The sequence below is a fragment of the Pinus tabuliformis genome, chromosome 7 (genome assembly GCF_031772625.1).
Source record: "Pinus tabuliformis cultivar Carrire ecotype Pingquan chromosome 7, CPIR1, whole genome shotgun sequence".
NCBI classification, from domain to species: domain Eukaryota; kingdom Viridiplantae; phylum Streptophyta; class Pinopsida; order Pinales; family Pinaceae; genus Pinus; species Pinus tabuliformis.
Window position 1 is genome coordinate 1,959,097,162 of NC_142293.1, and position 16,722 is coordinate 1,959,113,883.

General features: G+C 37.0%; 1 pseudogene; it reads right to left on the bottom strand.

Annotated features, from left to right (window-relative positions):
• Window positions 1–13,001: 13,001 nt before the first annotated feature.
• Window positions 13,002–13,891, bottom strand: LOC149256292 (peroxisomal membrane protein PEX14-like; annotated as a pseudogene).
• Window positions 13,892–16,722: the final 2,831 nt, after the last annotated feature.

Sequence of the window (16,722 nt, forward strand, 5' to 3'; positions counted from 1 at the left end):
TTCTTACATAGGTTTACTGCTGTAAAAATCTTTTTCTACTCATTTCATTCACGGCCAATATTTTTTTTTATTTCAATCTCCAAAAACTTCTTCTTCTTGCGCTGCTGCGCATATTACATTTCATATATTGAAATTACAAAAAAAACATTACATTTACTGCAGCACCGCACCTCACATTAGCACTCCTGTGCATTTCACTTTGCATTACCTATGCTTTGAACAACCCTCGCCGTTTTCACTGCAGTGTGAATCCCCTGTTTTTCATTCGCTGCCGCGAACCCTTTTTTTCATTCCATTACACATTTCAATACATATGCGAATGAATACAAAAACATATACCAAAACCAAAAAAAAATTAATAAAGCGTTGACTTGCCCATACCTCCATGGTTTAAAAAACTATTAAAATTAAAACCTTTTACCAAACATTCTACGAACTACATTAAATTACATTCATTGTTTTACTGACAAAGTCGGCGGTCAACAAAAATTTAATTCGCGTCAAGTTATGGTGCAGCAGGCCCGTTGATTTAATCCAACAGTTGACAAAATTTCCCCAGAAGCCCTTTTAACATGAACTTTACGTACCGGGAGATGGGCGGTTTTGGAAACGTACACTAGACGCATGTCGCTCGGTCGGGGTGATCAGAGGCCCTTTGAAAAATACCGCTTTCTGCGAAAGGTGGTGCGGGAAGATACCGGTGGTTTTCTGAATTAAATACCGCGGCACTGTTCAACTATTACGGCAATTGAAATTACGATTTCAACACAAAACTGGATGTCTTGCAGCACGCTACTTAAGTATGTACTAGATTTTGGTTTACAACGTTTACAACTTTTTTAATACTTCCATCATGCCGTCACCGCCACCGCCAAAGGAAAGTCCTCCAATATCCGGTATCTTCTTTCACACAGTAATTTTAAATGTATTTTCTCTGTTTGTTTCTTCTATGTGGCGATTGGATCAGAAGATAGATGATGTTTCGTCTGAACACATTCATGGCAATTGAAATTTATTCTAACTGAAATATGTACTTTCTTTTCCATAATAGAAAGAAATTTTTTACTCTGAAAAAGTGGTAAGGTGATTTTGCTCATTTCCTAAAATAAAGAAACCAATACTTTCTTTTCCATAATAGAAAGAAGTTTTTTTCTCTGAAAAAAAGTGGTAGGGTGATTTTGTTCATTTCCTAAAATAAAAAAACCAATTTACGAAGCCTTAATGTGTGAATTTGCAGGGATAATTGTGGGCGTACTAGCCGCTACGGTCGGATTGGTTACATTCATAGGCCTTTGGAAGTGGAAGTTTTTCTCTCATCTAATAGCTTGAGAACACATTTCTCAAACCAGAGCTTCTGGAATTGCTAAACAACTAGTGTGCGCTTGATATATTAGTGTCTTGTGAACTTATCAACTATTTCTTTACCGCAAAATAAATAGATGCATTGTTAATGTTTTCTCAGGGGAAGGGGGAGAAATTGACTTATCGCCTACTATAGCTCATTTGGAACTTATATTCAACTACGACATACTGAAAAAGGTTGCGTCCAATTTTAATGAGGAAGACAAGCTTGGCGAAGGAGGTTTTGGATCTATATTTTAAGTGAGAGCTTAATATCATTGCTTTATGTCAAATTAAATATTTGGAATCTGCAGGTTCCATGAAAAATAGAATTAATAATGAAGTTCATTGATTTGCTGTAGGGGGTTCTACCTGATGCAAGAGGGGTTGCAATCAAACGGCTGAACATAGATTCAAGGCAAGGAGACACTGAATTTCTGAATGAAGCCAATCTTATCAGTCGTGTACAGCACATGAATTTAGTGAAATTGCTTGGATGCTCCGTTAAAAGCTCAGAAAGGCTACTGGTATACGAATACCTCGAGAACGGCAGTCTCGACAACATTCTATTCGGTAGCTTCTCCCTCTTTAACTACTTAATCCTTGGATGGACCCTGGATTTGTTCAAGTTTTTTAATATAGCTTGCCAATGGTTTTACTTCCTGTTATGCAATCATTGCAGATAGAAAAAAATGCCATTTACTTGACTGGAGCGGTAGGTATGAAATCATAGTTGGAACTGCACGTGGGCTAGCCTATCTTCATGAGGAATCTGACATTCGGATCATCCATAGAGATATTAAAGCAAGCAATATTTTACTTGATAAAAAATACAAACCCAAAATAGCAGATTTTGGTTTAGCCAAACTCTTTAGAGAAGATCAGAGCCGCGTTAGCCCTAGAATTGCTGGAACTTTGTAAGAATTCTCTTTACATTTCAATGTCTTGATGTCCCCAACTTTATTTAATGAATTGCAGGGTATGAACCAACTACAATTCACATCTTTATTTAACGAATTGCAGGGTATGAACCAACTACAATTCACATATTTGAGGAAGCATCATATAATTTTAATTTTAAAAGGGTTAAGATATGTTGATTTCATTATACATGGCATCGTGCAGTGGTTACATGGCGCCTGAGTACGCCTTGTGCGGATAGCTGACAGAAAAAGCGAATGTATTCAGTTTTGGAGTACTTGTTCTTGAGATTATCAGCAGAAGAAAGAATCAAAGTTTGCCTCAACACATGGTGTTTCTCCCGAAAGAAGTATGGCTAATGTGGATCTAATATAGTATAAATTTCCCGTATGAAATATGATTCCTACTCACTAATGTTTTATGATTTGTGGATATTGGTCAATTATCAGACATGGAGACTATATAAGGAAGAGAGAGCATTAGAGGTTATGGATCCCACATTGGAGGGCAGATATTCGTGTGAGGAAGCGATGAGAGTGACTAAAATTGGTCTTCTGTGCACTCAAGGAGCTGCAACGTTGCGGCCTTCAATGTCACTGGTAGTGTCCATGCTGACCAGTGAGCGAGAACATCTTTCCTCACCGACAAGGCCTGTTTACATAGATGTGGAGAATTTGACCAAATCTCACCAACTGCAACGTTCTACAGTTGTTGATTCTGACAAAGCATCTAGCAATACAACAATTTCTTCTGACACACATTCAGATATCCATTTTGCAACTACTGCTCCTGCAGCTTTTGATCCTAACAGAGCATCTCGCAGTATAGCAATTTCTTCTAACATACATTCTGATACCCATTCTGCAACTGCTGATCCTTCATCAGGCACCCTGGAGCCGAGGTGAAAATCAGCCAATGTTTAGGTGCTAAAATTTTTATTTGTCCACGGGCAATGAGTATGCTTATTATTGCTGCGATCCATAAATGACATAATCAGATTGTTCATTATTGAAAGAAGATTAGGGGTAGATAGGATTTGGTAATGGGAAATGTGGGATTTTCATCACATAGCGATTAAGCTCACTTTTTTGCTTATTCCCATCTATTGAGAAAGGCAAAAGAAAAAGGAAAAAACTTAATTAATAAAATCAATTTAAATACTATTTCAACATTATATTATTTTCATTTATTAGCATTATTTCTTTTAGATGACTCGTGCTATCATCTACCACTAGTCCTCATACGATTAAGTGCTTCAAGCTCCGCAGTTAAAAACTCTTTAAATTGTTTACTTTGGAATGTACTACAGATTTTTGCCTAAAAATAATATCTATACATATCCCACATCATTTCATCTTGCAAAGATATCATAAATTAGAATAAAAGTTATAAGCCTCTATCACGACTATAAGGTATTATTCTTTCAATCCATTAACGTCATCAAATTGAAAATATATTTCAAAATGATGAACCTTGGTTGCAATGGTTTTTCCGTGAAGGGATTCAATTGTTGAATTGAGGTTTTTGTGATTCATATCAAGTTTATGAGAGATTTTTTGGCGTAAATCACATGATATTTCATTTGTCGACGTGTTTCGAACCAACCAGTGTGGTTCATTGTCACCACACTGGTTGGTTCGAAATGCATCGATAAATGAAATATCATGTGATTTATGCCAAAAATCTCTCGTAAAGTTAAAAATATATTTTTTATTTTTTCATAAAATAAAATTTTAATATTAAAAGTTTAATAAATATAATTATAAAGAAGAAAATCAAATATTTTAATTTTAATTTCAAAATTATATTATTAATATATGAATTTTAAATTGAGAAAATTTATACATAATTATATATTAAAATCTTTTAGTATTTATTTAATTTAATTCAATTTAATGGATATTTAATCACCATCGGCATCATCATATAAGAAATATTAGTTTATATATATATATATCTATATATATATATATATATATATATATATATATATATATATATATATATATATATATAGATATATATATATATATAACATTGAGTTTAATTTTAATTTGTATATTTAGATTTTTAGATTTTTATTGATTTGTTAATATAGTTATTTATATTAACCGGGGGTTTTTCAAAGAGGAATGGAGGTCGTTCTGAGTTTTGATCGCGTGATGCATTCAGCACGCTGCAACGACGGTCGAGGGGTTCCGGACCAGGGCCGAAATGCATTCATACCAGCTGCCAGTTTGGATGGCGAAGACACCGCAATACACTCTATCATGATAGTGAGGCGGCATCATTCCTGGCTTGGCTTTTAGCGAAAATCCGGGATAATGCGGTTGGAGACGAGGGTTTCAATAGCTTTCGGCACTCTGGTACCCTTTGCGTGGGATGATTTCTTTGTTGCAGAGAATCCGGTGTTCCCAGAAGGCGTAGAATGGCTTCAGGCATCTTGCATGGAACCCAAATCCTGGCACATTCTTGAAGGTTCACTGCATGCAGAGAGGTTCAGGAAGATTTGCTGTTGCTTGGTCTCCACGCCAGCGAAACTCTTGGTCTCGAAGAAGAAAGACGCCTCTGCAGGGGCCGTTGACTTTTGCCATAGCATAGAAGGAAATGAAGGCTTCAAACTCGTTTCTGGTGCTCGAGTCACTGAACGTGTAAAGGAAGGGAAGCTTTTTCTTTTGAAGAAAGATTTCAGCGATATCCAAGCAGGGGAACTCAATGCTCTGAATCTGCTCAATGGGGTCACAGATCTGCCTTTATTACAGATCTGCAGCCTTCGAATCCTCAAGATCCGACGTCAAGGGTCATGGTTCTGCTCTGAATCGGGAGTACTGACTGTGGATGGTAGTCAAATGATCAGATCTGCAGTTAAACCATCAAATCAGGAGCCCAGAAGATCTTGGGGCCTTAAAAAAACCCAGATCGATGGACAAGCAGCTTTCAGGAGGCAAGTTCAGACGAGATCAACTCTGAAGCAGCTTTCGATCTTGAACCAGCTGGATCTGCCTGAAGAATCTCATGCATTTCAGATCCAAGTTAATCTTTCCGGCAAAACGACAATGTTATGGGTTTGCACAACAGATCTTGTGCAGGATCTTCTGCAAAAACTTGAATGCCGGCTGGGGATTCCCTCCTCTTGCCTCAGACTGTTGTATAAGGGTAAGCAGCTTATGCATCCCCTTCCTCTTTCTTTTTACAGCATTCAAAAGGACGCGTCTATTGGGGTTTCTTTCCGTCTAAGAGGTGGTTCATTTGGGCAAACCTCCTCTGCCCCATCTTTCTCTTACAAAGATGCAGCACGCAAAAACGCTGCCCAACCTCAGTTCTCTTCAAAGGCAACCCAGCTAAATGAAGCTCCAAAGCCGTTTCTGGTAGACAAATCAGAGGAAATTCCCTCCATCAACTTCTCTAATCCTAGGGTTGAAAGCCGCTACCAGAGCTTTGCAGAATCTGCACTCATTTGCAGATTTAATGGCCTATGGCCTCACACAGCAGATCTTTATCAATGGGTCCACTCCTCTTGGACTAAAAAGTGTAAAATCTTCTTATGTTCAAAAGGTTTTTTCCTGGTGCTTTTTGAATCAAGCGAAGACTACCAGAAAGCCTTAACGGGAGGCCCTTGGTTCTGGGGTTCAGCTGGGATTTTTCTATCCCCCTGGTTTCCTGACTTCGACCCCTCTATAGCAGTCATCTCCAAGCTTCCCATTTGGGTCAGGCTCCCGAATCTTCCGGCACATTTTTGGGATTTCTCTGTCTTCCTAGCTATTGGAAACACTTTGGGACGATACCTGGGTACAGATACCTCAAGAAGGGAAAATGGTCTCTACACTTATGGCAGACTGTGTGCAGAAATAGATATCAGCAAAGGACTGTCGGATCAGATTAATCTCAAGTTTGGAGATTTCCATTGGACTCAACCACTGGATTACGAGAACACAGCCTTCCGCTGTCGCCATTGTCATCAAACAGGGCACCTTCAGAGTACATGTTCACAGCTCAAAGATAAAAAGAAGAATCTGAATCGTAAGCCCAAATCTAAGAGATGGAATCCTTTTGAACCACCCCATCCGCTGGATGATTTAGGCTTCTCGAGTTCGAAGGAGGTGGAATCTGAGGCAGATGTGCAGGTTGATGAGGAAATTGAAGCTGATTTGCAGAATGAGGAAATTCCGAAGGATGCCCCCTCGGCTCACCCGGAGGCTCCCTCTAACCAGCAGATTTCTCAGAAACGTTCCCATTTCTCTTCGTCCTCAGACTCTGACAAGGATGATCAGCCATCAGGACAGAATAATCTACAACTTGTCATGACACAGCCAAGCTCCACTGGGTGGATAAAAGTGAGCAAGAAAAAAGGCAAAAAATGTCGACTTGCAGGAAACAACCCTTCGGGGTAGCCTTTTGATCAGTACTTTACTTTGTATTCCTTTGCTTTCTATGACCTGTCCCTTGTCTGTCTATTTGGAGCAAGGTTGATTCCCTATCACCTTCGGCTCCATTGCTTCTCTACTAAGCCTGTTTCCAGGCTTGATTGTACTATATTTTCCATCTCTTAATAGAATTAGTCTTTATTCAGAAAGAAAAAAAAATATATATATATATATATATATATATATATATATAGTTATTTATATATATCAACGTAATTTTAATTCATTTTTATTAATTATTTTCTTTATTTTTTCTTATGTTTATGAGTGTTACATTAATTTTTAACTAAAAAATATTATATTAATTTTTAATTTTAATTTTTATATTCTAATCATTTAGGATCAGTTTTCTCTCTATATTTTCATTATTTGTTTTTATGTTGGGAACAAATTCTCCATCTTAGTCATTATGATGAGTGGTTCCAAAGGCGTGTAGTCAATAACTTGAATGTGATTTTTTGGGAAAAGACTTTCTTGAATAAAATATGAATCACACACTCGCACACACACATATATAAATATATACTATTAAATGGATACTATTTAAAAAAAATCTCAATTTTAATAGTAAATTACATATTTTTTTGATTGAACATTCGCTCACACTCTATGTATGACTTTTCAAACTAGAGTAGTCACCTATAATACTATAAATAGACATAATATTTGAATCCTTAAAAAATACCTTATTTTATTTTTAATATTTGTGTGAATATTGTATAATTTGAAATATTATAATTATTATATTATTGAATGAAAGAAACTTTTTCATTTTTTAATAATACCATGGTGAATCTAGAAATTAATTAGCTAGAGTAATCTCGACAAGGCCCAAGATCAAACCTAGCCACTCCCACTATAACAACATGATTATATCCAACAACGAGTAAGTGTGACATACTGAGAATTTACGACTTAGTAAGGGCCCGAACTTCTCTTGTTTGGGGAGCCTATAAGAATTTATGAGTTAGTGAGAGCCAAGACTTCTAGAAGGTGGGGGAGCTAGCAAGAGCTGAGACTTCTCTAGGGAGGGGGAGCCTACATGAATTTATGAGTTAGTAAGAGTCAATATTTCTCAAAGGTGGCAGGGGGCGCTACAGGAGTTTATGACTTAAAAAGGGTCGAGACTTCTAAATGTTGGGGGAGCCTAGCCATTGAGTGAAATCCCATAAGCCAAATATACCAAACCATTATCACTTAGAAATAGGGGGAGCCTACACTTTGAGCCTTATCATAATGACTCAAAGATATCCAGCCCTGGGATTTGAAACCACTTGGAGGGGATAACATCTCATTGTGACAACTACTCTTTGTCCCATGGGGAGAATGTTTGAAACCTTTGAGCACTATTGAGGTGGGGAGGTGAATCAGTAGTGTGACTTATTACAAATTTTTTCCTTTTATTACTTCTCAATTGAATCACACACTTGTTATTGCAGCAACTCACAATATGTTAGCAGCATATGAGTACACAATAAACATGTAAAAATATAAGAAACATATAGTAAATGCAAACCATCAAAGCACAACCAAAAAAACATCATCACACATGAGACACAAGATATCTGGTGGCAAACCCTTCATTGGGAAAAAAATCACCCTTACTACTATTGTGTTGCTCTGAATCATCTCACTCTCATCAGCCTAGAGACTCGATTCTACTGATCAGACCAAAAGACTATGTTCTCCACAGATCTAAAAATTATCATCCGTTGAAATCCACCACGATCAATCGATCCTCACCCACCTCCTATTGGACTATCCAACTACCATTGGATGGATAAATTGTTATGTTTGCTGAAACTTCACAATCACAGCTCCACATCCATGAATTCATTGCTCCTCTACTCTATACGGGCCTCCTTTCAGCTATTTTCAAACTAGATCGCAAGACTTTATTCTCAACTCGATTCATATCTATAATACACACTCTGCAGCAAGATAATCTCATCAAATCAACCAAATATAATACCACAAATATGTTCTCTTAAATCTAGAAAAATAATGGCCACAACAAATCTTCAATATCATCACCAATAATAATATCAAACCCTCACATCAGAATATAATTGTTGCATACTACAATTAGAAACATACAACACAATGGCTATGTGTCAAATGCAAAAGCATCTCTTGCAAAAGAAATGTAAGAATAACCAACAAAATATACTCCAACAACATACAAAAACCCTCCAAACAATATCTACTCTAGTAGCCTGAAATTTGATCTATTTTGTAGCATGATTCAGAGCTTCTCATTATGCAGCCATTAACACTCATACACTGAAGCATCTATGCTCTCCAATAGATCTGAAACATAATCACTCTATGTAGCCTTCTCTTTCACACATACACTCAACATCATCAACCACTAAGCTCCAAAATGAAGAATATAAAACCTATAGGGCGAAATTGAGCTTGGATCTAGGATCAAGGGTGCAAAAATTGGACCAAGTCAATCCACTAACCTCACTACTTGTGCACTACACGAGTTCACATCATTGAAGGACCTTTTCAAACCATTTTTGACCTTAACTAATCAATTTAGGAGCTTTTGTGAATTACCAAGCTGAATTTTTCCTGATCTGTGTGAGGAATGCAGAGAAATTCAACTTTCACGACATATACACTACTTTCCTTCATAAAGCCTAGGTATACACTTGTTTCCTTCACAAGACCTATGTATTCCTCTCAAAACGGAGTTTTCTCAAGAGTGTTACAACCCTGATCTTGCTTTTGATCAACTCCAAACTTCCAAGACTTGTTTATCTACTTGGGGGGGCATCTCATAACATTGTAGAACCTTCAAAAACCCATGACAAGTCTATTGTAACCATAAAAAAGGTAGCCCAAGTGTCATTTCCACGTTGACCTAAAAGGCCAACAAACATAGGTTGGCAAGACTGCCAACAAATCCTCCACTCCTCAACAAACATCTGCACATGTTGCAACACATATGACAGACCTACAATACATTGTAGCACATCTCCATCATCATCATAAGACCATCCCACTGCAACAAGTTATCAAGTCTTCCATCATCATATGATCAATATCAATTCCAACACATGCCAACATAAACCTATTGCTGCATCAACAATCTACATCATGATAGCTTGACATAAGTGCATGACCTCATAGGGTTGACATCAATGCCAACATAACCATCTCAATGCCAAGTCAACTAACAGAAAACCATGCTATAGTGAAGGCATCTAATAATTACCTAGACTACATAAGGTTGACATCAATTCCAACATAAGCTAGCTACCATCATGAACCAATGCTAACATCACCTAGTTGGACCCATGCACACCATAATGCCAACAATCTCCTCCTTTGGAATTGATGGAAAATACACACAACCTCCAGACCAATCTCCTCTATCACTCCCCCCTTGGCATCAATGGCAAAGGGTCAACTCCATCTAATAATGCGTCAAGATATGAAGCACAAATACTGGAGCAATTTATCTCTACATGGCTAAAAAATAATGCATATAAACCAAATCCATGCCTCTCATGTCAGTAACAAGTAGTAGCATATATACCAATCATCATGCAGTGCAACATACCAACCAACAACCTCTAGCAGTAACACCAATATGCCAACATAAGGCAATCATACAAGCATTAATGAGCAGCAACAAATAATATCAACAACATCCATAGGCAACATCGACCTCTCTACCCATATAATGAGGTCAAAACCCAAAAAACATAACATAGCATGAGGCACATCATGAACATCTCCAAGCGAATCATAATGCCAACAATACATGGATGAAGAAAAAAAAGAGAAAATAATCCTCCTCCTAAACACATGCCCTCTCCAAAATCAGCTCCAACCTACAACGAATTGTTTTCGTTGCAAATAATGCTTCTTTTCCACAAATAGAAGCACCATGTGGACATAGACTCTGCATGACCATGAATGAATGACATATAAATGATAAATACATGGTTTTAGTTGTGATATAAAACCTCATATATGACTCTCATATGACCATATCATAACCTCATGACTCATGACTAAATGACCCAAAGATAGATACAATAAAAGTACATGGCTCCATGAACATTTTACATGAATTTGCAATGAATAACATGACTACTATGATCATCTCCTATGGAGCAATGTCTCAAATACATAACATATCGTGGTTGTTACAATGTCATTAGCCCATACATGTGGCTGCAAAATGACTCCATAAGACTCCTCCAAAACATGCCTCATGATGACTCATCATACTAAGAACTAATCTCTCAACCAACATAAAATGATGATACAATAGTTATTTCATGGTTGTAATAAATTGCATATAACAACCCATACATGTTTGCTTCATGCCTGAAATCATCTATGTGTATCCTGTACCAAGTATCTTATTGCATGCATGGTTGTACAACCTTTCAACCAACTATCAATAGAGATAAAAAACATATATATGGTTGAAAATTGTATTACTTTCACTCAGGAAACATATGTAAAGAAGCTACAAATAACTAAGTGAAAATGATGGAGAAAAACATCAAATACCTCATGCAAACCTTATAACATGCACACTTCCCCCTGAGTTCAATATACCTCTAATAAACAAAATGATCCTGTGGACCTGAATCTGCATGAGGATGGAATGAACTCATCATATGCTGCTACAATACTCTATCAAACGACCCCCATGAGGTTGTGCACCTCTCATGAACTCTACAGTCCTCTATAAGTATGTAGGGAATAATCATGGACTACAGGAGGGACTCTCTTCACTACTTGAAGAGTTGTCGCTCGTTCTTTCTCCACAGTGTCTTGGGCTACTTCTTTTCTTCCTTCATCTTCTCTTCTCTTCCTTCACTAGTTTTGTTCTAGGTCCTCTTTGTTTTTGTTGCTTTTGACGGTTTAACCTTGAGTAACGAGGAAGCAAGACATCTCTATCCGTATGGAAAAAACTACGGCATATATAACACTCCACATGGCCAACAGGATCAAATACTCTTTTTCTCATGCCAAATCTAAACCTTACATGACTTGAGTCTCTCCTCCAATGGTTAGACCTGCAATCTATTCCCTTATGGCCAAACAGGTGACATGAGTGACAATAACCATAAAAACCATAATTATACATGTTGGCCAATATCCTTGGCTGCTTATATTGTTGCAACCTTTGTTGAAGTGATTTATACAATATACTCTAGAAATCAACTACAACATGCCCAAACTTGTGACAGATGTAGCATTGTATTTCATGCATATATATATATATATATATATATATATATATATATATATATATATAATCAAAATTTGTTGCACACCTAATTCTCTAAAGGTTGGGAGTCCAAGAGACCTTGGAATATGGAATCCAATAGTCACTCCAATGTATCATAAAATGTATATCATGCAAATAATATATGTATTCAATGCTTATTCTTCATATTTGGTCTTCACCATGGTGATATCTAACATGGTAACAGAGTTGCAGGCGTATTCTTGCCCTACTCCAATTCGATCCATTTGTCCTGCCATCCTAGCCCGTCATTTCTCTACATGACAATTGATACCAATTCCACCAAGAAGAGAAATTGGTCTAAGATATGCGCATTGATTTGTAAACCAACGTTTTCGTCCATGTGAGTTTTCTCTTAGACCATTATGAGTTATTTTTATGTGCCCATTGTATCTGCAACCGTTTATTTGTCCTTGTTGGGTCTGGAATCTCCTCAACGCTTTCTGCACTATTCTCTGGCGTTTTCTTGCACCCATGTTGCTTAGTTTTCTGAAAATTAATTCAAAAGTGCCCCCTATTAGCTATTTTGTTCTAGTAGGCCCTTTGCTTGGTGCTCATTGAAACTTCGACCAATTTTTAGCACCTCTCCTGAAAGGAGTGGATTTAGAATGTGAAAAATAAGAAAATGACTTCTCAATGTTCTGCAGACCGTAACGGATCCTGAGATTCCTAGAATATCTCCCTCAATTCTTGAATAGTTGCAATTTCACCATTGTGCACTAAATGTTAATTTTTCATCTGCATATGGATTTACATGTAATCCTGATGGACCAATTAATCAAACACCTTCGTGAAATGAATTTGAGGGATAGATGTTGAAGGACAACCTAGTTTTTGAAGGATTGACATTGGAGGGAAAGCAAATATTTGACTTCCATCTTTACTCATTATTCATCCGAAACCAAGATTGAATTCCCATCGTCATTGCAAATTGTATTTAATACTTTCACATCTTTTTAATGCCCAACATTGCATTTATTACATTCGCATTGATGTCTTGAGGTTGTCTAGTGGGTGATTATTATTATTGCTCATTTTTTATCTTTGAAGAAGAAAAATATTTTTATCTGAATGAAGCTTATCAATGTTGGGTTTCTCCCTCCGCGCTTCCATAGACTAGGCTCAACACTTGTAGGTGCAGATGAAGGCCTCACTAACCCCTAATCAACAATTCACACATTAGCATCCACTTTAATGTTCTTGGAATTTGATTCATAAATTCCTCTCCAATCTACTTGCTTTATGGATGAAATGACTCCCAAAGTGTTGTTACTGAAGAGAAGTCTTCATTGAATTCATTTCCTCAATTTTTCCTTCCACGTACCATAGGAGGCCCTCAAAATATTTTGTATCTTCAATTCTTGATTTAGCCAGTTCTCGACTAACATTAGCTACCTCGGATGTTACCATAGAAACAACTTTTTCAACAATTTCAGCTTCTATAGCTGGAATTGGCTCTAGAGCCTTCTTCCACTTAGTTTCATCAACTTCAGAAGTTACTTCTGGTATCGAAGATTTCAATTTTGGAATAACTGCATTCTTGAACAACACACCAGCACTGGCACCAAAAACCGTTGCAGTGAGAAATCCTACAACAATAATCATATGTGTCTAGTGAAAACGGGTTGGTTGAACCAATGGGGTTGTTGGTGTTGTAATTAGTGGAGCCACTATATGCTGCAATGTTTGAACTAGGGGTCCACGTACTTTTGGGTGAGATGAAAAATAATTTCAATGCATTTTGAACCTGTTCTTCTCTCATGCGCTTTGAATTTATAAACAACCAGTTACCATCCTTTTCCTTTGAAAGTTCTCCTTTTGCATCTGGAACTCCTTTACCTTCCACCACTTTTGTAGACTCCCCTGTATTTAGTACTTTTTCATCCACTTGACTGGACAGAGAATTTTTTGTTGCCCACATTGTGGTTCTTGTAGAAAAGATCAAAATAATACTATGAGAAGGTTGTTTGAACGTATAACAAAATTTATGTAGTTGGGTCTCCCACATTTGGAGGTTACTCTTCTTTGATTATTTGTGACCAAAGGTTTCTAGTGAAAATCCCAAAGAGTCTATTGTTTGATGTTGCACAACCACTACAATGCATAAAAAGAAAAGAAAAGAAAATAAATAAAGGTGTGACTCTTGCGTACTTGAGAACATTGCGACTTACCTTCTACTACAAGCATTTCTTCTGTAACATTTTTTTCATTCATAAGATCTCAGATTTGATCCTCTACAACCTTATGTTTACCCTCTACTATAGATTTCTGACAACAAATATGACTCATGATGCACTATCTTAGATGCAGATTGGGGAGGATTTGGAACTTCATGAACAAGATATCTTTGTGTGTCTGAATATGTATATGCAGTAAGAAGTGATATAGAAGTATTGTCACTAGAAGAGTGCATTAGCGTCCTATTTATTGTGTCGTTCCTCAGTGCATTGAGTGTTGAAGCAACATTGGTGTATTAAGTTGGAGCGTTGAACAATCTTAAAGCTCCATGTTGAAGCAACCTATGGTTAAATATCCCTTCTCTGCATTGTGAAGTTGCAAACATTGGCATACAATGTGTTGAATTGGTATGTGTATTGAGATTTAATTGGATTAGTTTGTTGCATATTATACAAGTATCATAAAGATATTAAAGTTCTGATTGCAGTGGAGATTGGAAAATCTTTGTAATCATTCTGATTGTCAACTAATACTTCTGTTTTAAATGGCTCTGATTGGTGATGTATTAGAGTTATTAAATATTCTCACTCATTCAACTATTTATGAGATGGTGGAAATCAACAAAAACACTCTCTGTGATATTAAAACATGTCTGTAGAATGCATAGGAAAAGATAGATTTTTTAGAGCTTGAATCTCAGCTTCAAAAAGAAGAATTACAACAATTGAGTCATCATTCTGAACCTATTTCTATTCAAAACATTGAGACAAACACCCATCAACAATGAGAAAGTCATCAAGTCAATAATGTTATAGTTGATTCAGATCCAGTGCCCAATGCAGCATCAGAGTTACATGCAAATGCAAAAGTTCAATCTGCACTTCCCAAGCCATGCATCAAATGTTATAGATCTAAACCAAAAATATATGATAATAGAAATAAACCCAAAAATAATAAGATTGAAATAGATAGAAATGATTCTCTTTATTGATCAAAGTTCAAACCCTTAAGGTAGGGCAACACCATACATTCACTCCTTAAGGAAGGAGAACACTCCACAAGCCATATGCTTGTTCATACAATAATCCTTGACACTGTTTCTTTGCATCTCTCCATGTGGAGTCTCTAGCCTCTATATAGGCCTCATACATACAATACCATGGGTCATTACCATGGTTCCCTCATACCATCAAACTAATACCATGGGCCCATTACATTGTTATTAACTACTTGTGGTCCCTTACATGATATGGGTTAACCACCTTATTTATTACTATGTCCCATCCCATTATTACATTATTACCTTGGGTACCTCCCTCTGTACCCCATATTATCCCCCCCAGGTATATAACATTCCACCCCCCTTAGCATGTTTCGTCTCCGAAACATGGGAAGAACACAAATAATAAGATCTACTCAAAAGAATAGTCCACTGGTACCATGCACGTGCATCTAACCATCCAAGAGAAAGGTGAACCCTTGGTCTCATTGGTGCCTCGCTCGCTTGAGATGGAAGTTGACCGTGGTAGCTCTTCTGTGTTGATGTGTAGTAGGTGGATCTTTGCTCCTCTCTATCCATCCTGTGGGGGTTGTTGTCCGTGTGGCTAATTGGTTGCCATCTGGATGGTTGTCTTGCGGGGTGATGTGGATGATGATATGTTGAAGTTTTAACCCACGATGGCTTTTTCTTTAATTCACCCCTTACTGGAGCCTGACTATTATCTGGTGAATGTTGTGGTGCCTGCTATGGTGTCTTATCTTTCAATATTACTTCAACCATTGAGCCCTCCTCTGATGTATCAGCACCTGCAACCTTTTCTGCTTCAGCCTCTGTTTGTGTTTGATTGTCGATCATCACTGGCTCATCATCTAATATGTCAGACCCTGGAACATCTTCTGCTTCAGCCTCCTTGGAATCTACTTATTTATTAATGGAAATATCCTGTAATGTAATTTTCTTCTTTTTATGCCAGAGCTTTAAGAATTTCCTCTACACATTAATATTGATAGTACCCACTGATTCCATCCAAGGGTATCCCAAAACAACATCCATGTTATCCATATCTAAAGCATAAAAATCACCATGCAACACATACTTATCCATAGAAAACTTCAAATCCTTATAAATTTGAACATCCTCATCATCAACCTGTGTATTTTCAATGTGTTTTGCTGGAACTTGCAATTTTTTTGCCAAGTTGACATTTATGAGATTTTTCTTGCAACTCGGATTTATAGACATAATGATTTTCTCCTTCTGAATCAATCCGTGAACCTGCAATAAGGAGATACTAGCAGAAAATAACCCTTTTGGTTCCTTGGTTTCCTTCTTTCCTGTAAAAATAAAATCTTTGTTAGGTTGTGTGTCTGTCTGTGTGAGCTTATTCACAAGATTAGCTTTACGATCAAAGTGGTCCATAAGAGCTTTTGTGAATATGTCCCAAGTCAAGGGCCTTCGATAGTAACGTTGATGTCATTGCCACCATTGCCGTTTTTCATTGTCCAAGTACATTGTTCCCACACTCAGTTGAGTCTCATCATTCATGATGTAATGAAATCTAAAAAATTTCTCCA